General features: G+C 42.5%; 1 protein-coding gene across 5 annotated transcripts in view; it reads left to right on the forward strand.

Moving 5' to 3' along the window:
• The window catches only part of C1H18orf25 (chromosome 1 C18orf25 homolog), a 90613-nt gene continuing 68081 nt past the window's right edge, over positions 213-22744 (forward strand). Inside the window, exon 1 of one of the 5 annotated variants that reach the window (XM_003121415.6) lies at positions 213-395. The gene's annotated coding sequence lies outside the window, so the exon portion shown is untranslated. Of the gene's footprint in view, positions 396-705; positions 1006-22744 lie in introns of those variants that run through there. The other 4 variants (XM_003121416.6, XM_021092561.1, XM_021092553.1 and 1 more) reach the window with 4 other exon arrangements.

A 22744-nucleotide genomic window follows, 5' to 3' on the forward strand; every position in this document is an offset into this window, starting at 1 on the left:
GGTGGGCTCGCTCCCACTTCACCTTTCTGCCGGGTCCCACGTCCAGCTCGGTTTCCTGGACCCCAGATCTCGACGAAGGGCTTCGAAAACTCAAAGCGCAATCGGGAGTGACTTGGCAGAGGTGGAATTTGGGGGCGTCGGCATCGCACGTAAGGGCGGAGCGGGATCTCCCTGGCGAACCTTGTCTCACCAGCAGGTGGCGATCTATCTGCAAGGCGTGCAAGGTTCATCCAGAAACTTGAACGGGATGTTGATGCCACTGCACGAGAGAGGAGCACAGCCGAATCTCCCCTAGCCGAGCTGCGAAAAGGTGGGAGAGAAGGGAGCGGACTCCCTCCTGGAGTGACTCAAGGATTTAGACGCCACGAGCTTCCTTCGGCAAGGCTTCAGGAAAGGTGAGTCCTGAGCAGCGCACGGGAAAGGGAGCGCAGTCCTTTTCTTAAGGCATCGTCCGTGACTTGTATTGACTGGCTTTCCGACCCTCTGGGAAAGACATTTCTCGAAGGGAGCTGCCTGAGCAGATGGAGGGAGCGCGGGAAAGAAACCCGGGAAGCCAGTGCCCGCGCGCCCGGCGCTCTGCAAAGGGAGGAGAACGGGTCGGCTCCCTCCAGATGGCGCTCTCTGGCTTTCTCTAGGCCTCCCGCTCCTGTCCCTAGAGGCCCCCCGCCGCAACGGCCGCTCTAGCCGACCGGCGCGGGCTCTGTGGTTCCGGGCGGAAGTGAGGCGCCGAACGGAACGGCCTCTGGTGACATTTTCTCCGGGCGGCGCGGACGAGTGAAGGGACTTGGTGGTGGAGGCTGCGGAGGCGGCGAGATTCTCTTTGGCCCCGGCAGGGCTCTGGCCACTGCCCTCTGTTCGCCGCCGGGGCTTGTGCCGAGAAGGTGAAGGCGGCGGTGGCCGTCGCATTCCGAGTCGCCGAGGCCCGGAGGGACCCGGGGGGTCGGTGCGTGCCCCGACGGGGCGCGCGGAGCGGGCGAGGAGGTGCGGAGCCGCCGCGGGGCGCAGGTGAGGCGGGAAGGGGCGCAGGGCCGGAGCGGCTGCGTCCCGGGGAGGGCTCAGTTTGAGTCGGAGGGGTGCGGGCCGCGGGCGAGGTTTTGCGGCGTCCGGGCGCCGGGGTCTTAGCGTTTCGGACGTGGCGGGAGGCGCGGCCCGGGAGGGGGCCAACGAGAGGGGCGGAACAGCGGGACCCCTTGCTCTCCCGTCGGTCAGTGACCTTCGCGTCCTCCGGGCCCGGCGGGTTGGCCGGCGGCGCCTCCCTCCCTTTCCCGGACCAGGCGGGTCCCTTTCCCTGGCAGCAGAGAGGAGGATGGAAGTGCTGCAGCCGGTGGGCCGCGGGCCGGAGAGGCTTCGCGGCCCTGGAGTTGTCTTCGTGCAACTTTCCGGCGCCCCGGGCCGCCGGGGAAACGGCGGCGGCGGCTGCTCTGCCAACTCTGCCAGCCCCGCGAGCTGGAGTCTGGCGCCGAGACCCGCCGACTCCCGAGAGCCCCGGTGGCTGCCCCTGCGCCGTGACTGCGGAGGCCTAGGAGGAGGGAGGATGGTTTTCTCCGGCTTGGCGCCGCCTGCGTCTCGGCGCTTCCTCTACCTTCGGTCGGCAGACGCCTTCGGTCAATGGGAGGGATGTGTCAGTCTCCCAAATTGACCTCTCCTGGCAAGTTTGTCAACTTTATTTAGAAAACCCGGCGAGGACGTAAGCTGACCAGCCTCAACTTAAAGATCACAGACTTCTCGGACTCTCTCAGGAAGGATCCTCTCTTTTCAAAGCCCCGTAGTGCTTTGTAGTTGATTTCTTATATCGCTGATCTCGGTGTATTGTTGGGGCAACAGCCCTCAACGGAGGCTCACGTCATTCATGCTCCCTTTTAAATCATCTCCGCTGTCACAGAATAGATGCTCGCAGGTTGAAGGAATGAACGCCTGTACTTGTTCTCCCAGAGTGAACCGCTTGAGCAGTTTGTGCTGGATGTGCTTTTTGTTGCTCGCCTGAGCGTCTGCTTTCTGAATCCTTCCCCTCTAGGATGAAAACCCACTGATGATGCTTTGTCAAGGTTGGACCTCTTAATTACAAATACATCTGGCAGTTTTGCTCAGCCTATTATTGTGCAGTGTGTTGGGCACATGTTAGCAGTTTGAATTACTCCCTTTCTTCTCCTGGGATATTTTAAGGCTGGAGGCTGTTAACTTTCTAATGTGGTTTTGCTGATCCTGGCAATCTGGATTTCTTCAATAAGAGCATTGTCTTTTGGTTTAACAAGCATTTTTAGAGACCTGCAACTGATAGTTATTACCTGGTGTCCTGAAGAGTCACAAACACGGAGGTTTTTTAGTAGGAAGTATAATATTTTGGCCAAATAATCTGGCCAATACAATGCCTAGTAGAGTGCTTTATGCACAGTAGGTGCTGAGTAAATAAAGACATTATGAATTAAATTTGAACTCTGGGAGTTCCCATGGTAGCTTAGTGGTTAATGAACCCAGCTAGTAACCATGAGGTTTCGGGTTTGATCCCTGACCTGGCTCAGTGGGTTAAGGATCTGGCATTGCCCTGAGCTGTGGTGTTGGTCGAAGATGAGGCTCGGATCTGGTGTGGCTGTGGCGTAGGCCGGCAGCTACAGCTCTGATTAGACCCTAGCCTGGAAACCTCCATATGCCTTGGGCGCAGCCCTAAAAAGACAAAAGACGAAAATAAATAAATTTGAACTCTGAAAACTAAGATAGAATATATTGTGATGACCTATATGCTAGTTTAAGAAGAACCTTAGTGGAATTTCATGCAGTTTCATAAAATAGAAAATAAAAGTATTTTTAGACATTGCTAAATCAGATTCCTTCAGAGTACTTTTCAATATCACTGTAATTGTAAAACTTCAAAGCGTATCTTTTTTTTTTTTTTCTTTTCTTTTTAGGGCTGGACCTGTGGCATATAGAAGTTCCTAGGCTAGGGCTTGAATCTTAGCTGCAGCCGCAGGCCTGTGCCCCAGCAACTCGGAATCCAACCCGCATCTGTGACCTATGCTGCACCTTGTGACAACACCAGATCCTTAACCCACTGAGCGAGGCCAGGGATCAAATCCAAATCCTCATGGAGCTAGTCGGGCTCTTAACCAGCTGAGCCACAACAGGAAGTCCCAAACTGTATCTTTTTCATAATATTAACATAATTGTAAACTTCAAAATAGGTGGTTCAATATGAATGGAAGGGAGAAACTGCAAGGTAATTATGCCTGAAATATGAGCTACATATGACTTTTTTTTTTTTTTTTTTTTTTTTTTGGCTTTTTGGCTTTTTGCTATTTCTTTGGGCCGCTCCCGCAGCATATGAGGTTCCCAGGCTAGGGGTCGAATTGGAGCTGTAGCCACCGGCCTACACTAGAGCCACAGCAACTCGGGATCCGAGCCGCGTCTGCAACCCACACCACAGCTCACGGCAACGCCGGATCCTTAACCCACTGAGCAAGGGCAGGGACCGAACCCGCAACCTCATGGTTCCTAGTCGGATTCGTTAACTACTGCGCCACGACGGGAACTCCCCTACATATGACTTCTTAATGGGAAATTTTCTTTTCTGACATCTATTTGTGGAAATTGGGATGGGCTAGCTTTTGGCACTGGAGACTTTCCCTGTTAACTTTAAGTTCACAGCGTAGTTGTTACATTACTTACTAATTCAGTTTATATTACTCTTAAATGCATTTATGAAAGAGTGTCAGAATGTTCTTTGTCTCAGAGTTTTCATGATTAATCTAAGACCTGTATGTTAAAGATAAACTTAGGAGTTCCTGTTGTGGCTCAGCGGTAATGAACCCGACTAGTATCTGTGAGGACTCAGTTTGATCCCTGGCCTCGCTCAGTGGGTTAAGGAGCAGGTGTGGTTGTGGCTGTGGTGTAGGCCAGCAGCTACAGCTCTGATTCCACCCCCAGCCTGGGAACTTCCATATTGCTACTGGTGTGGCTCTAAAAAGACGAAAAAAATAAGAAAAAAATAAAGATAAATTTAGCTTTAGATTCTAACTTAATGCAGTTCTGATAGAATTGAGTGATTAACATTTTAATGTTGGTACCTTAAGTTTCCTTAGTGTATAACTAGTAACTTCTTGAGGTTGTGTAGTTACTCATTATTCGAGGGATTGTTTTGCCGGGATCTTCAAACTTAATGATTTCAGTCTGATGTAGGCTTGAAGAGTTCATATATGGGCAATTAGAATGCTTTTATTTAAAGTTTAGAACTGTTATATATGTATTAGAGACTCAGACCTTATGTTTATAACTTTGGTAAATCATATTATACCTTCCTTAATTTTTTACAGGTAACTAGCAACATGAAAACTGTATATTCATGTTTACTGAATTGATAATACTTGAGAAAATCTGTAAAAGATGGCAAGTGTTTTACTATTAATGTATTTTCTTCTGAACCATACTGATTTTGGTATTATGTATTTTACAAAAGAATTTAGGGCCAAATAAAGTTTCCTGGGTAATTAAGAAATAAAAATGAAATAGACATAGGTGTTCCCATTTTGTCTCAGTGGTTTAAGAACCCGGCTAGTATCCATGAGGATATGGGTTCGATCCCTGGCTTCACTCAGTGGGTTAAGGATCCGGCATTGCCACAAGCTGTGGCATAGGTCGAAGATGCAGCTCAGATCTCGCATTGCTGTGGCTGTGGCATAGGCAGGCAGCTGCAGCTTTAATTCAGCCTGTAGCCTGGGAACTTCCATATGCTGTGGGTTCGGCCTTAAAAAAAAAAAAAAAAAGATAATTACATTGATAACAGTAAAAATCTGTGATACTATAGAAGTGGGGAAGACCTATTGAGAAAACAAAGGACAAAACATTCAGGTGGATCCTCTTTATTCTCACAACGCTAATTTACTGATTGCTTACTCTGTGCCATTTGTACTCTAGTTGCTGGTGCTGTAGTGGGGAATAAGACTGTCAGGCCTTGATGCTAAAGAAACTCTTAACACTTTTAAACCTGGAGTTTGAGAGGGATTTCCAGGTGGGCGTTCCAGGCTAGGGAATAGCCTCAGCAAAGATGAGTATCATTGATCTTGAATGATGTAGCCAGTGCCCTAAGTTTAGAGAGATAGATGTAAACTCTATGAGGTTGAGGAAGGTAGGGCCAGGTTGTAAAAGAACTTTTTCTGCCAGTGAGTTATTTTCTTTAAAAGGAAAAAAATCTCAAGTGGAATATGAAGGATGAGATAGGCATTCCTTGAAAGATTTTTCTTTATCCTTCAGTTTACCGAGTAGAAATTTTATTGGCTTTTTTTGTTATGGGCTGATTCTTAATCACCAGTGTTAAGTAATTTGATATTTTTCTTGAGTTGTCAAATTCCAGTCTTAAATTTAAATTTGATTTGTGTCATGAAACTTTTCTAGATCCTTTTAACCTTTTTCTTTAATCATACCTATATACCTTACTCTTTCAGAACTCATGATTGAACTTAGGGAAATAAACTGTGTTTTCTGCTTCTGTGTGGGCAGCTTCTCTCAGCAGGAGTGGGATTGATGTTCAGTTAGCTCTCACACACAACCTACAGGTCCTTGAGATAAAAGGAAGGAGCAGGGTGAAAATAAAATTATCTTGCTTGTTTTATTCTCTTTTATATTCTCGAACTGCTAGGAGGGGAAATTTCTATTATATATATTGTATATATTTATCATAACATGTTAGTAGAAGCTGATAGTAGTAAATGTGATTTAAAAATACTGTAATTAGTATGACTCATTTGATGGTTATCTTATTTAGTAATTTAATGGCTTTAATTTACAGTGTTTAAGTTTTGCTTCTGTTTTGTTTCATGTCTTTATTCAAAATGGGACTTCATACCTCTTTTGCTCAGATTTTATTATTTAAAATAGCCGGTAGAGGAGTTCCCGTCGTGGCGCAGTGGTTAACGAATCCAACTAGGAACCATGAGGTTTCGGGTTTGATCCCTGGCCTTGCTCAGTGGGTTAAGGATCAGGCATTGCCGTGAGCTGTGGTGTAGGTCACAGACGCGGCTCGGATCCCGCGTTGCTGTGGCTCTGGCGTAGGCCGGTGGCTACAGTGCCGATTAGACCCCTAGCCTGGGAACCTCCATATACCGCAGGAAGCAACCCTGGAAAAGGCAAAAAGACCAAAGGAAAAAAAAACAGCCAATAGATAGATAATGTAAGTCCTGAGTTATTAATTTAACTTAATTTAAAAACTACCCGAATGAGTATTTTCTTGTTAAGTGAGGGTTAATCAAAAGTAGAGGTCTAGGAGTTCCCATTGTGGTGATGTGGAAACAAATCCAACTAAGAACCATTAGATTTTGGGTTCGATCCCTGGCCTCCCTCAGTGGGTTAAGGATCTGGTGTTGCCGTGAGCTGTGGTGTAGGCCCGCAGCAGCAGCTCCGATGAGACCCCTAGCCTGGGAACCTCCATATGCCACAGGTGTGGCCCTAAAAAGACAAAAAAAAAAAAAAAAAAAAAAAAAAAATAGAAGTCTCTTGGCAGAACTCAGTTTGTATGTGGGGGTTGTTATACCTAGTTAAAAAACGAAAATAAAACCAACCCATTTGCTGAGTGCTCAGGTGCAAGATGGAGATTGGTACAAAGATAAAAGAAATTTCTACTCAGGGAACTCAAATCTAGGGAACCAGATGATTTCTAAGTTTCTTTCCTGCCCTAAAATGTGGAGAAGTAGGCTGTAGGACAAAAAAGTACTGTATAATATAACAACCAGAGTATAGAGTTGAGTCTTTTCCTTCATAAAAGCGTTTTTAATAAGGTAGTGGAAAATAGCATTTTTTTCTTTCTTTTTTCTTTTCGGCCTCGCCTGTGGCATGCAGAAGTGTCCAGGCCAGGGTGGAACCTGTGCCACAAGAGTAACCTCAGTCACAGTGGTGACAGTGGGAGATCCTTAACCATTAGGCCACCAGGGAACTCCAATCATATTTTTTTGTAAATTTACCAAAAAAAAATTTTGTTTTTGGTCTTTTGTCCTTTTTTTTTAGGGCCACACCTGAGGCATATGGAGGTTCCCAGGCTAGGGTCTAATTGGAGCTACAGCTGCCGACCTACACCACAGCCACAGCAACGCCGGATCCTTAACCCACTGAGCGAGGCCAGGGATGGAATCTGCAACCTCATGGTTCCTAGTCGGATTCGTTTTCACTGTGCCACGACGAGAATGCCTCATTTTTTTTTTTTTTTTTTTTTTTTAATGCGTCTGTAAGTCTAAAAGAAATTTCTTGGAGACTTGAATTCCTCAACCTGGAACTCAAGTCGTGTATTAGGAAGTTAGTTCTGATTGTTGTTCAAAGAGCAACAAAATTAAATTTGTTAGAACTTACTTACAGCAGCCATTCCCAAGAATGTGGATAAACTAGGATTGTGTTTGGGTTATCTAGAAATTTAAGTTTTCATTAGCATAGTTAATATTGGGGAAATCAGATACTGACCAAAGGGATCAGTAGAAGTTATTTTTTACCAAGTTGTCTGGCTTAAAGAAAATAACTTTGATGATGGCTAGAGTCAGTATTTTGTTAGGTGCCTTATAATTAGAGAAAGGTATTGTTGGGGACAGGGAAGTTGGGTGTGGACTAAAACTCTAGGAAAACAGGACTGTTTTCCTTTCTGTATTAAGAACAAAAACCTCATGTGGTTAAGATTTTAAGCGGTATCCTGTCTGCCTTTTAAAAAACCTGCATGGGGAGTTCCCACTGTGGTGCAGTGCGTTAATGATCCAGCTCATCTCTGTGGTGTTCCTAATTTGATCCCTGGCCTGTGCAGTGGGTTAAGGATCCGGTTTTGGAGTTCCCGTTGTGACACAGTGGAAACAAATCGGACTAGGAACCACGAGTTTGCGGGTTTGGTCCCTGGTCTCGCTCAAGGGGTTAAGGATCCCGCGTTGCCGCAAGCTGTGGTATAGGTCAAAGGTGCAGCTCACATCTGATGTTGCTGTGGCTGTGGTGCAGGCCAGCAGCTATAGCTCTGATTTGACACCTAGCCTGGGAACCTCCAATGTGCCTCTGATGTGGCCTTAAAAAGCAAAAAAAAAAAAAGGATCCAGTGTTGCCCCAGCTTGGATTCCATCCCCGGCCTGGGAGTTTGCATATGCAAGAAGAAAAAAGAAACAGCCACCACCCCACCAACCTAGGATAGAAGCATAGTTTATTCTTAAGTCAGGATTATATCATCAAGTGTTTCCCATTATTTCCTCCATGATCCACTACACAGTTTGCTATGAGTCTGGGGGCATCTATAATGGATAAGTTTTTTGGCAATATTTATTTTGGGGACCTCAGGTACCAGTGTGTGGTGAGCCATCCTTATGTGTACTCTCTTCTGAGGGAGATAGAAAATGGCAGGAGCAGAAATCTTGGAGGAAATCTAGAACCTGTGTTTTAAATTATTCTTGATTTTCACTGATGGTATTTTGAATACTTAGAGGGGCTCTCTTTAGTCACTGTGCATTCTTTGCATTTGGTCACTTCCTTGGCTTCTTACCTGATGCTAGTTTATTCACAACCCTGTTGCTGGGCCAGAGGCATGTCAGTAGTGGTAGTATCTGAAACATGAAGAGATTTGAGCAGTCATTATCGCTCCTGGCCTATTTATAGAACTTATATCAGTGGAGAAAAGGTTGGCTGGCAAGCATGCAAAGCTGCTCTTTTCCTGTGGTTACAGTCTCACAATTTATATTTCGGTTCCGGGTAGGTCAAATCTATTCAGCTGCACTAATTTTTAGCGTTCCCTTTCTCTACTTGAACCTTTTTGCACTCCAGCTTCTTAGCTTCACTATTGAAGGGAAAAAAACGAAGTATTTAAGTACTGAAGTATCACACTGAAAAATAATTAGGAATATTCCTTAAATATGATATTCAGTGTTCATAGTTCTATCATATATATATATATATTGCTTTTTTTAGGGCTGCACCCATGGCATATAGAAGTTCCCAGGCTATGGGTCGAATCAGAGCTGTAGCCACCGACCTACACCACAGCCACAGCAATGCAGGATCCGAGCCATGTCTGAGACCTACACCACAGCTCATGGCAATGTCGGGTCCTTAACCCCCTGAGCAAGGCCAGGGATCGCACCTGCAACCTCATGGTTCCTTGTCAGATTCATTTCCACTGCGCCACAACAGGAACTCCTATAAATGTATTTTTATTACATTATTCAGATGAAGAGTCAAGGTTTGTGCATTGTTTTTTTTTGGCCACACCAGCGGGCATGTAGAAGTTCCTGGGCCAGGAATTGAATCCGAGTCACAGCTGCGACCTACACCACAGCTGTGACATTGCCAGATCCTTAAACTCACAGATCCTTAAACTCACTATCCTGGGCCAGGGATTGAACCTGTGCTGCCACAGAGACAATGCCGGGTCTTTTTTTTTTTTGGTCTTTTTGCTATTTCTTTGGGCTGCTCCCACAGCATATGGAGGTTCCCAGGCTAGGGGTCGAATTGGAGCTGTAGCCGCCGGCCTACGCCGGAGCCACAGCAATGCGGGATCCAAGCCGCGTCTGCAACCTACACCACAGCTCACCGCAACGCCAGATCGTTAACCCACTGAGCAAGGGCAGGGATTGAACCCGCAACCTCATGGTTCCTAGTCGGATTCGTTCACCACTGCGCCACGACGGGAACTCCACAATGCCTGATGCACCACAGTGGGAATCTGGTCTGGGAATTGTTTTGTAATCTATAGATTCTCCCTCTTATTTCTTTTTCCTGGAAAATCATTTGTTAGAGAAAATTTTCCCTCAGTTTAAATTTCCATCAAACATTGCTGTAGTGGTATACCTCTGTCTCCTGGGTTTCTTGTTAATTGGTTTGGGGTTTTAGATTTGGCTTCTATAATGTATCTCATTTTTTTTTTTTCTTTGAGGGGACAAAAATACTTTATAGGTAATGCTGAGTACTTGCATCAGAAGGCATGTAATGTTTGGTTGTCTGTGATGTTAGCGGCTGATGATATTCACTACCTAGCTCCATTAATTAATTACTCATATTTCCTCACTCTGAATGCCTTTCATCATTCCCAGTTCTGAGTCTTTTGTACTGTATCTTTTTCATAGTTAGAGCCTCTTCAACCTCTTTCTTTTGAGAACTAAGGGAAGGAAAGGGATGAGTTGCTGTGGAGAAAGGCTGTTTCCACTATATTGTAATTCTGTAGTTGTTTTTATGTCAGTCTCCATCTTTTTTTTTTTTTTTTTTTTTGTCTTTTTTCTAGGGCCGCTCCTACAGCATATGGAGGTTCCCAGGCTAGGGGTCTAATCGGAGCTGTAGCTGCCAGCCTATGCCAGGGCCATAGCAACTAGGGATCCGAGCTGCATTCTGCAACCTACACTACAGCTCACGGCAATGCCGGATCCTTAACCCACTGATCGAGGCCAGGGATCGAACCCGCAACCTCATGGTTCCTAGTCGGATTTTTTAACCACTGCGCCATGATGGGAACTCCCAGTCTCCATCTTTGATTCCTGCACTATCTGCATTATCCATGCTACAATTTTCTTAGTGGAAAAATTTACTCCAAATTCCAACAAAAAATTGAAAGAAGTACTTTGAAAGCAAAATTGGATTTTTGAAATATTGGTGCTTATCAAGAGAATACTGTGGCCTTAAAGTTGTTAGTATTTGTGTGTACAAATTAGAAAAGAGGTTAATTTTTCTATTTCAAAGGATTTAGGAACATCAGTGTTACAGATGTGATAGAATCTCTTCCTGGAACTAGTTGAACATCTGGAGAGGGGGACTTCATTTTGATTTTTAGTAAGATACTTCTTTTTACATTATTTGTGTTATATGGCTTAAGATATTTGGCTTCATAGTGTCTAACTTTGCATCTAAACTGAAGATAATTAACATAATCCCTGGTTTCAGAGATGATTGTAATATAATGGCGCTGGGGATGGTGAGTAAAAAAACAGCTATACAAATAAGTTTTTTTTTTTTTTTAATTGTTTTCCTCATGATGTGTTATTGCCCTCCTTCCTCATGTATAAGGTTAAATTTCAATATCCTGAGCTTAAATTTTCTCAGTCATTATGTGTGTGTGTTTGGGGAGGAGGCGAGGGTAGGGGTTGCTTTAAAAATCACCCTCTTAGAGCAGTGTCAGAAAAATCAGGTAATAATTGTTAGGTGCTTTTTTTTTTTTAATGATTACTAGTGTTGTGATTCTCTCCCACCATTAGTATTAGATTGTCACTAAGGGTCTGGTGTTGCCATGACCTGTGTTGTAGTTTGAAGATGTGGCTCAGATCTGGCATTGCTGTGGCTGTGGTATAGGCTGACCGCTGTAGTTGGGATTTGACCCCTAGCTTGGAAACTTCCATGTGCCGTGTGTGCGGCCCTAAAAAAACAAACCAACCAACCAGAATTAGATTTCACAGTATCTATTCTGATATCTAACTTGTCTAACGTGGTAGAATCACTTTATAATCTTTCTGTGCCAATTGCCCACACCAGCAGGAAGTAGGCACACAATACAGTTTGAAAGCCCTGCTTCATTTTAGTTTTATCTTCATGACGTGCAGTTTTTCTTTTGGTCCCTGTCTCCTGTTCTTGTTCATATTTTTTTGTTGTTGTTGTTGTTGCTATTTCTTGGGCCGCTCCTGCGGCATATGGAGGTTCCCAGGCTAGGGGTCGAATCGGAGCTGTAGCCACCGGCCTACGCCAGAGCCACAGCAACACAGGATCCAAGCCGCGTCTGCAACCTACACCACAGCTCACGGCAACGCCAGATCGTTAACCCACTGAGCAAGGGCAGGGACCGAACCCGCAACCTCATGGTTCCTAGTCGGATTCGTTAACCACTGCGCCACGACGGGAACTCCTTCTTGTTCATATTTAAAAAACATAACTGGAGTTCCTGTTGTGGTTCAGTCGTTAACAAATCCGACTAGGAACCATGAGGTGGTGGATTCAATCCCTGGCCTCACTCAGTGGGTTAAGGATCCATGAACTGTGGTGTAAGTTGCAGATGCGGCTAGGATGTGGCATTGCTGTGTCTGTGGCATAGGCCAGTGGCTACAGCTCCGATTAGACCCCTAGCCTGGGAACCTCCATATGCCATGGGTGCAACCCTAGAAAAAAACAAACAAAAAAACCCCAAACAAACAAAAACATAACCAAGCAAAACTTTAAAATACCTTGGGACTTTTTTTTTTTTTTTTTAAAGTTTCTTCATGTCCGGTAGGCAGGGTTTGACAAAGACCAAAGATTGATTGTCATGGATTTTTTTTCTTTTAAACCTTGGTCCCAGTTACATATTAGGGAAGTTACTACTACTTAAAAAAAATGTTAGCAGTAGAATCAGGCTATAATCTGTTTCATATCATAACTGTTTCTGGGAAGCAGATACTTCTGTTATCTTAGAGTTAGCTACATTCTTATTAGTGGTCTCATGACTTTTTTTTTAAGTCTCATGCATATAATAATAATATTATTATTATTTTTGCTACTTAGGGCCACACCCACAGCATATGGAAGTTCCTAGGCCAGGGGTTGAATTGGAGCTGCGGCCCCAGCAACATGGGATCTGAGCCACATCTGTAAACTACATCACAGCTCACGGCAACACCGGATCCTTAACCCACTGAGTGAACCTGCATGCTCATGGATCCTCGTTGGGTTTGTTAACCACTGAGCCACAAAGGGAACTCCCTATAAGAATTATATAGTAAGAGTTATAGTAAGAATTATAAAAGTAAGAATTAGTCCAATTGCTTTGATTTTTAGTGCCAAGAGAGTGCATCATTTTTGAGTCATAAATTCAGTACTAAACATGCATAGTTGAATGTTAAAACTGTAAGGCAGCTAACACTTTTTGGATTTTGAAACTATGTGTGTGTATGTGTATATATATACACATACACACACATAATACATATACATTTTTGCTTTTTAGGGCCGCGCCTGTGGCATATGGACGTTCCCAGGCTAGGGGACAAATCAGAGCTACAGCTGCCGGCCTCCACCACAGCCACAGCAACATGGGATCCGAGCCTTGTCTTAGACCTACACTATAGCTCACAGCAATGCTGTATCCTTAACCCACTGAGCGAGACCAGGGATTGAACCCTAGTCCTCATGGGTACTACTAGTTGGGTTTGTTACCACTGAGCCACAACGGGAACTCAGAAGCCAAGTCTATTTTTTAAAAAAACTTTAAAAATATCTGTTTAGACTAGATTGCTGGGAAGCTGTTTAAACTGTATCTTCTTTGATTAATGACTCCTTTTCCTTCCTTATATAGCATAGTTCTTATTTTTATTGACTAACCATTTGGCATGCCTTGGGCATAATGTTAACTAAGTGTAGTATGCATAGAAAACTATACCATTTTCTTTTTAAAAATTTTTATTTTATATATATATTTTTTCATTACTCAAATGAATTTATCACATCTGTAGTTGTATAATGAACATAACAATCCAATTTCACAGGATTTCCATCCTAAGAAAACTATACCATTTTCTGTAAATAAAAAGGTAGCAAAGAAATGGTAGTTGTGTGGGTTTCTATAAAATGAAATAAAACTGGATATTTTGCTTAGGCAAAATTATCAAAGGAACAATCTTGTGTACCTTAAGTGTAGTATATAGATATGCCTTGATTTACACAAAAGATGAATTCTTACATATTTGTGGGCAAAACCAAATTATGAAGTGGTTTGGTATTTGTTATTTAAACATTACTAGCTTATACTAATTTAGCTATAGATCTAAGCAAGGATATAGTATGCATTTGCATATCTGGTGGCTGCTATTTTGAAAATATAATTCATTTCTAAAGCCTTGTATCATTACTATACATAGCAAAAGGGCATTTGTTGTGCTATTAAATGTATTTGTAGTTAAAGTCAGTGCACTGAAGTAACTGCTTTGTAGCAGAGTTTGCCCTTAGAAATTTTAAATGATTTTGCTGCTAACATATATGTGAGATTTTAAAATATCAACTTAACTTAAAAAAAAAAAAGAAAAATCAAGATGTCCTTAAGATTCTATTTTAATAAAACTTTTTTTTTTTTCTTTTTTTGGTCCCATCTGGGGCATGTGGAATTCCTTGGGTGAGGGATTGAACCCAAGCCATAGCAGTGACTCCAGCTGCTGCAGTAACAATACCAGATCCGTAACCCACTGAGTGAGGCCAGGGATCAAACCTGCATCCTCACGGACACCATGTCAGGTTCTTAACCCACTGAACCACAATGGGAACTCCCATATTTTATTCTAATTGTAAGGAATTGTATATCAAGAAACTAGGTCTAAGCAAGGAGCAATCTTGTTTCCCTTCTCCAGTGTCAAATGTAGATATGCTTTGGTTTCCATGGAAGATACGTTCTTGCCTATTTTTAAGCAAAATCAAATGTAAGCATCAGGTTTCCCATGAACTTGTGTTGAGTGATGGGTAAGGGGGAAGGCCTTTCTGAAGAAGCAAGCAGGTCAGCTGTGAATGGTTTAGCAACAGAAACTGAATTTTAAATATCGAACTTAAGATACGTTAGAAAAACTTAAAGGAATCTGTATTAAAAGCCTTATTTTTTAAATATATAACTTATCTTTTGTAAAAATCCAGGTATTCAATCAGCAATTTTATTTTGGTTGAAGGAGGCTACTTGTGTAGCATGATCTAGTCTTAAAGCAGGTTGGAAATTCAGAAACTGTTCTAAATATATCTATCTAAATATATCTAAATATAACTTGGCCACTGACCTACATATTCTTTTCTTAGAAATGAGGATTATACATTTCAGGTTAACTATGAACAATAATTAATAAGAATAATTAAAATGTTCTGAAAACCTAAATTGTTTAGATAGTTGTCATTTGGGTAGACTACTTATTCTGTGTATCTTTTAAAATTACAGCTTTTATAAAAGCCTACGAATAGGCAGTAAAACACTTGTCAGTTTCTTTCTTTTTTTTTAATGGCTGCACCCTTGGCCTATGAAAGTTCCCAGACCAGGGATTGAATCTGAGCTGCACCTTATGCAATGCTGGATCCTTTAACCCACTGTGCAGGGCTGAGGATAAAACCCAAGCCTCTGCAGTAACCTGAGCCATTGCACTTGGATTCTTCATCCACTGTATGGGGGAACTCCTTTAGAAATCACTAGTGACTAAAGCATTCATTTCATGGGTTTTTCAGATGAAATTGCTTATAACTTTTTTTTTTTTTCTTTTGTCTTTTCAGGGCCACACCTGCAGCATATGGAGGTTCCCAGGGGTCCAACTGGAGCTACAGCTGCCAGCCCACGCCACAGCCACAGCAACACCAGATCGGAGCCGCGCATACGACCTACACCACAGCTCATGGCAATGCCGGATCCTTATCCCACTGAACAAGGCCAGAGATCGAACCCGCAACCTCATGGTTCCTAGTCGGATTCGTTTCCACTGTGCCATGACAGGAACTCCAGATTGCTTATAACTTTTAAAAATATTCCTTGAGGTTTTGACTAATTCATAGTGAAGTATTTATGCTGTGGCTGAAATTGACCAGCAGCATGTTGCTGCTTGGAGGCACCAGTTTTCTGATGCTCAGAAGCAAAGGCCAGGGTAATGCCTATTGCTCTCATGTTACCTTTTCCATGAAGTCTACAAGTAGAGTCACTAACTGCAGTGGTTTTCTATGTGTTCTTATCCTAGCGCCTATGAAAATGATTATGCAGGAGATGATTATAATAGTGTGTGTGTGATCACATGCATTTTTTAAAAAGTAAAAACAAAATTTAATAGACTAATTTAACCATGGTAAGTTCAGTGTGCAACTGGCTTAGCTGAATCTAGGAATCATTTGATATCATCTGGGCAGTATTTTTCTCTTTTTGTATACTGGTTCTTTACTGCTTTTCTTGGTGGGCTTTGTATACTGGTTCTTTACTGCTTTTCTTGGTGGGCTTTCTGTTTTCAGCCAGTTTTTTCTCTCATGAGGACAGAGTTGGCTCTCCTAGCAGCTCCAAGTTAACAAGTTTCCTCAGCATTAAAAAAAAAAAAAAAATTTGTAGACTATTTTTTAAGAGCAGTATTAGGTTTGCAGAAGAATATAGCAGAAAGTGCAATTATTTCATGCCCCTCTTCAGTTTTCCCTGCTATTAACATTGTGTATTAGCTTGATACATTTGTTACAATTGGTGAGCCAATGTTGATACATTATTGAAGTTCAGGTTTATGTTATTAAAGTTAAGGTTTATGTTTGGGCTCACTTTTTGTGTTGAGAAAGAGATACTCTGTTGAATAACACAGAATAACAGTTCTGTGGGTTTTTGGCAAATGCCTAATACTTACTAATACTTATCCATCATTATAGTATCGGTCAACATTTTCAATGCCCTGAAGATCTCCACTTATTAATTCCTCACACTTTTCTACTACACCCTAGCAACTTCTGATTTTTTCTTTCCTCCTTAATGGCCGCATTGGCATATGGAAGTTACTGGGGTAGGGATTGAATCCGAACTTTTGCAATGCCAGAACACTGTGCTGGGCAGGGGGTCAAGTCCATGCCTCAGAAGCAATCCCATCTTCTGCAGTCAAATTTATTTATTTATTTTTTAGGGCTGATCTGTGGCATAAGGAAGTTCCCAGGCTAGGGTCAAATTGGAGCTGTAGCTTCTGGCCTGTATGACAGCCATATAGCACTGCAGGATCCTTAACCCACTGAGTGAGGCCAGGGATTTGAATCCACATCCTCGTGGATACTGGTCAGATTCATTTCCACTGAGCTACAAGGTGAGCTCCTATACTTAATTTTTTTAGGACAGTTTTAGGTTCACAGCAAAATTGAGCGGAAGGTAAAGAGATTTTCCATGTACTCCTCTCTCGTACATGCACAGTCTGTCTGTATCAACATTCCCCACCAGTAATATTCGTTATAGCTGAAGAACCTGTGTTGACACATCATTATCGCCTAGAGTCCATAGTGAACACTTGGAGTCACCCTTGGTGGTGTACAGTTTATGGATTTGGACAAATTTATAATGACATGTTTCCATTATAGTTTCACTGCCCTGAAAATCTTTTGTGCTCTGCCTGTGGTGATAGCTGATGTTTTTACTCTCTCTCAATAGTTTTCTCTTTTCCAGAATGTCATATCATTGGAATTATCCACTATGTAGCTTTTTCAGATGGGTTTCTTGCACTTAGTAATATGCATTTAAGTTTCTCCAGTGTCTTTTCTTTTTCTTCCCTTTTTTTTTTTTTTTTTTGTCTTTTGTTGTTGTTGTTGTTGCTATTTCTTGGGCCGCTCCCGAGGCATATGGAGGTTCCCAGGCTAGGGGTCGAATTGGAGCTGTAGCCACCAGCCTATACCAGAGCCACAGCAACGCGGGATCCGAGCCACGTCTGCAACCTACACCACAGCTCACGGCAACGCCGGATCATTAACCCACTGAGCAAGGGCAGGGACCGAACCCGCAACCTCATGGTTCCTAGTCGGATTTATTAACCACTTCGCCACGACGGGAACTCCTCCAGTGTCTTTTCATTTCTTCAGAGCTCACTTCTTTTTTTTTTTTTTTTTGCTTTTTTAGGGCCGTACCTGTGGAATATGGAGGTTCCCGGGCTAGGGGTCCAATCAGAGCTACAGCTGCTCACCTGCAACACAGCCACAGCAACGCAGGATCCGAGCTGGGTCTGCAACCTACTCCACAGCTCACGGCAGTGCCGGATCCTTAACCCACTGAGCAAGGCCAGGGATCGAACCTGCAACCTTATAGTTGCTAGTTGGATTCGTTTCTGCTGCGCCACAACAGGGACTCTGAGAGCTCATTTCTTTTTAATGCTTAATAATATTCTATTGTTCAGATATAACAGTTTTTTCATTTACCTACTGAAGGATATCTTGATTGTTTCCAAGTTTTGGCAGTATGTCTTGTAGCATTTTTGACTCACAGCATTAAAAGTAGAATTATAGTGAAGCACCCTTTTTCTTTATTACTGTCATCAATAGTAAATATTTTTTGAACAGCTCTTTATTTTAAGGTATAGTTCTAGATGAGTTATACCTTGGAGTGATAAGTGGGGAAGAACTCTAACTCTGGGATTTATTGGCTTGGTGAGTTTGCAAATTCCTTAACTTTTGTATCTATTTGTAAAATGGGATAATAGTACAGTTCACCCTTGAACAACACAGGTTCGGACCGCCTAGATCCACATATGGGGAGTTTTTTTTTTTTTTTTTCCAGTAGTAAATACTACAGTACTACATGAGTCAGGCTAACAGAGGTCCTGAGGATATGGAAGGTAGTAGCATAGGGAAGAAAGGCTGACTATATTATACCTGGATATTTAACTGCGAGGAGGGTTGGTGCCCTTAACCTGTTGTTGAAGGTCAGCTGTATTTACCTTATAGAATTGTTGGGGATGGGTTGTACAGTTAAATGTGTAGCTGATTTTCTGGAAATTGGAGTGCGCTTGATTGTAATAGTTATTGCACTTACACACACACACAGATATGTTGTATCTTGGCATCAAACAGTTTGATTCAGTCATGCCAGAGGCTGAATTATTTGCAGTTTGTTTGTTTGTTTGTCTTTTTGCTATTTCTTGGGCCGCTCCTGCATCATATGGAGGTTCCCAGGGTAGGGGTCGAATTGGAGCTGTAGCCACTGGCCTATGCCAGAGACACAGCAACGCTGGATACGATCCGCGTCTGCAACCCACACCACAGCTCACGGCAACGCCGGATCCTTAACCCACTGAGCAAGGGTAGGGATGGAACCCGCAACCTCATAGTTGCTAGTCGGATTCGTTAACCACTGTGCCACACCGGGAACTCCTGCAGTTATTTTTATAAGAATGTAAGATTAGTATTTTTACAAGAATGTAAAATACTGCTAAAACAACTGCTTGGCTTTCCTACGTACATATGTATATATTGAGAAGTGTCTGAGCTGTGTGCTTGAGCAAGACATTGCTGTGTGCAGTGCTTTTGACTTTTTAAAGGATTCTTTAGGCATTGTTTGAGGTATACAAGTCTGTTTCCCTTAACAACCGTGAGAGTCTGTATCCTTACTCCCTGCTTTTTTTCTTCAAGTTTTACAGATTAGAAACTAAAGGAAAAAATAGACTCATCCTAATTTATACAATTAATGGCTAAACTGAGATTAGAACCCAAGTTTCTTAGATTATTTTTCTACTTTGCTGCCTTTCTTTTAAATCTGTCATTACTTTTAAGTATGATGAACATCAGCAGAGAAATAGTAGAGAAAATGGTACTGATTCTCAGAGATTTGAATTTTTCTAGTTCATGGTTTTATTTGGCGTTTTCTTAGGAATGCCAAGGATACTTTGGTATTTTTGGCAAGAAAATTCATCCTCATCATCTCCTGAGAATTACCTCTAAATATTGTCTTAATGCTTCTTTAACATTTCTTCGCATGTCTCAAAGGCACTTGAAACTCCCCATGCCTGAGAAAAAACGCTTGCTGTCCCTTTCCCTGCTCCACTCACTACACAGGTTATTCATGTTCCCTTAGTGATTGGTTCTACTATCAGTCTAGCTGTAGAATCCAGAAACCAAGGACTTGTCCTTGATACGGCCTTTCTCACTTGCAATATTTGTTCTGTGATCTCTCAGGTCCATCCATATTGCTTAGTTGCCATCACTTTCAGTCTAGAGCTAAGTTTTTAGCCCTGCCTTTGAATTGTTCTCCTGACATTTACTCTTGTCTCCTTTTCTGTCCATCTCCACTAGGCAGCCAGAGTGGTCTGTTTGAAGTACAAATCAGCTTAAATCTCTATCTCCTTCCCCTATTTGAAATAGTGAGTTCCTATTTACTCTTCAGGAAGCCTTCTGAGATCTCCCAGACTATGTTACACTCCTTTTCTTTTTCTCCTTTCATGGTGCCAACGTACTTTTTCTCTGCTGGATTTACTGCAGAAATAAACGTTATATTTGTGTGATTTTTTCAGTTCTGTGATTATTCAATCGTTTCTTCCTTAGACTGTAAGTTCCATTAGGGATGTACTGTATTTTCTCCCCAGTGCTTGACATAGTAGTTAACACTAGGTACTCAACAAATATGTGTTGAATGGACAAATGAATCTGCATGACTTTGGTTGTAGAGAGGTGACTTATTTGTTCTGTGATGGATGTGAAGGGGAAGAAAAGAATAAAAAGATTTAAATTCTATTTCTTGAAATTTGACTTCTTGCTTCTTATGTACTAGGTGCTTTAAATGTGTCATTCATTTCATCCTACCAAGAACTGAAGTTTTACAAACAGGGAAAATTGAGGCTTAGAGAAGATAAGTAATTTGCCAATGGATGCAGCATCTCAAATTCCTTTTCTTTTCTAGCCTTAGGACTGGTGTTTTTATGAATTTTTATTTTATTTTACTTTTTGTCTTTTTAGGGCCGCACCTTGGCATATGGAAGTTACCCAGGCTAGGGGTCAAATTGGAGCTGCAGCTGCAGGCCTACACCACAGCCACAGCAATGCCAGATCCGAGCCATGTCTGTGACCTACACCAGAGCTCACAGCAACGCCAGATCCTTAACTCACTGAGTGAGGCCAGGGATCAAACCTGCATCCTCATGGATCCTAGTCAGATTCGTTTCTGCTGAGCCACAACGGGAACTCCTCTTTTCATTTTTGAAAGATGCTGGATCACCATGTATCATGGCTACTACCATATTGTATTAATGCTGAAAGTGATATTGATTTATTTCTGTAGGATTGTTGTCTGTGTTAAATTAGACTTCTCGTCTAAATTTAACCAGCTTTTAAGTTAACTCAAATGAAACTTTGAAATCCCCTCTTGGGTTTTGAGTCCAGTACCTATGACCTTTCTTGTTTCTTTTGATCCCCCCCCCCATATCTCTCATGATGGAATGATTTACGTATCATCATTCCATATTTTCCATATCTCTTAAATTTTTATTTATTGAAATCTTTCTTAGCTTTCCAAGCCCTGTTAAAATATTATCCTCTTCATAGACACTTTTTTTCTTTGTCTTTTTGCCATTTCTAAGGCTGCTCCCGTGGCATATGGAGGTTCCCATGCTAGGTGATCGGAGCTGTAGCTGCAGGCCTATACCAGAGCCACAGCAACGCGGTATCCAAGCCACATCTGCAACCTACACCACAGCTCACGGCAATGCCGGATCCTTAACCCACTGAGTAAGGTCAGGGATGGAACCCGCAACCACTGAGGCACGATGGGAACTCCGACACTTTTTTTTTTCTAGTTCTGCTTTGTGGACATTTTGAGTCTTTACTTCTCCTATGGTATTACCTAATTCTGTCCTAGTTGTTTTCATCCAGTTCATTTGTGTGGGCTGCTGTCTTTGTTTTTATTATGGATTGATTGATTGATTGATGGCTGTCTTTTTAGGGCCGTACCCACGGCATGTAGAAATTCTCTGGCTATGGGCTGAATTGAGCTGTAGCTGCTGGCCTACACCCCAGCCACAGCAGTGCAGGATCTGAGCCACATCTTCCAGTCTACACCTATGCCACAGCTCACAGCAACACCACATCCTTAACCCACTGAGTGAGACCAGGGATCAAACCTGAATCCTCATGGATGCTAGTTGGATTTGTTACTGCTGAGCCACACTGGGAACTCCCTGGGCTACTGTCTTTAACTGCCCTAAAACACTTAAATAATAGGTTTTCAACAGATACTGGTTTTTATTACACTTGAGTATAGGTACTGTAATTTATTCATTTTGAAACCTCAGACCTAGCATGCTACCTGACAGAATTAGGTACTAGATATGTATTAGCTGAATTAAATAACATCTGTCCTAGTCTTTCTTCTTAAAATGGTTTTTGTATCTCGAAGAGTTTAACCAGAAGAATAGTAAGACCAGATTTTTATCTTTATTTTTATCATTATTGTTTTTTGGCCATACCTGCAGCATACGGAAGTTCCCAAGCTAGGGATCAAACCTGCATTACAGCAGTGACTTGAGCCACAGCAGTGACAGTGCTGGATCCTTAATCCTTAACTACCAGGGTGCTCCAGATTTTCATTTTTAAACAAAAACACTTCTGACTGCATTTGAGTGATCAGGAGTGGAAATTGGGAGGCCACTAATGTTATTAACATTGTCCAGGAAGTAGGTAATAGTAGTTTAGTAAAGAGAATAGTAGCAGTGAAGAGAAAGAGGAAGACTTGAAGGATATTTGGTGGCCAGATTGATAGGACTTAGTGATGGCATGAGGTTTGGGGTGTACTTTTGGGTGTGATAATGATATCAAATTAATTGCACATTAATTGCTTGCTAGGGGAAAGGCAGGTTTGGATACTTTTTAAAAATTAAATTTGCAATACTTTTGAGATAATCTAAGTAGAGTGTTGGTCATCTGGATTTGCAGATGTTTGGAAGAGCCTTTTTGGGTTATGAGGTATAAATTTGGGGGAGCTCGCAGGAGTTCCCATCATGGCTCGGTGAAAATGAATCTGACTAGGATCCATAAGGACACAGGTTTGATCCGTGGCCTCTCTCAGTGGGAGCTTGGGATGTGGATGACATCACAAAGAAGTAAAACAAAAGGGCAAGGATTGGGCCATGAAGAACTAAATTTGTCTTTTTTTTTTTTCTTTTTAGGACCATACATGTGGCATATGGAAATTCCCAGGCTACGTGTCCAATAGGAGCTGCACTTGCCAGCTTATGCCACAGCAACAGCAACACCAGATCCAAGCTGCATCTGCACCCTACAGTGCAGCTCATGGCAGTGCTGGATCCTTAGCCCACTGGGGGGGGGTCCAGGGATCAAACCTGGGTCCTCATGCATACTAGTC

The sequence above is a fragment of the Sus scrofa genome, chromosome 1, assembly GCF_000003025.6.
Source record: "Sus scrofa isolate TJ Tabasco breed Duroc chromosome 1, Sscrofa11.1, whole genome shotgun sequence".
Lineage (NCBI taxonomy): Eukaryota > Metazoa > Chordata > Mammalia > Artiodactyla > Suidae > Sus > Sus scrofa.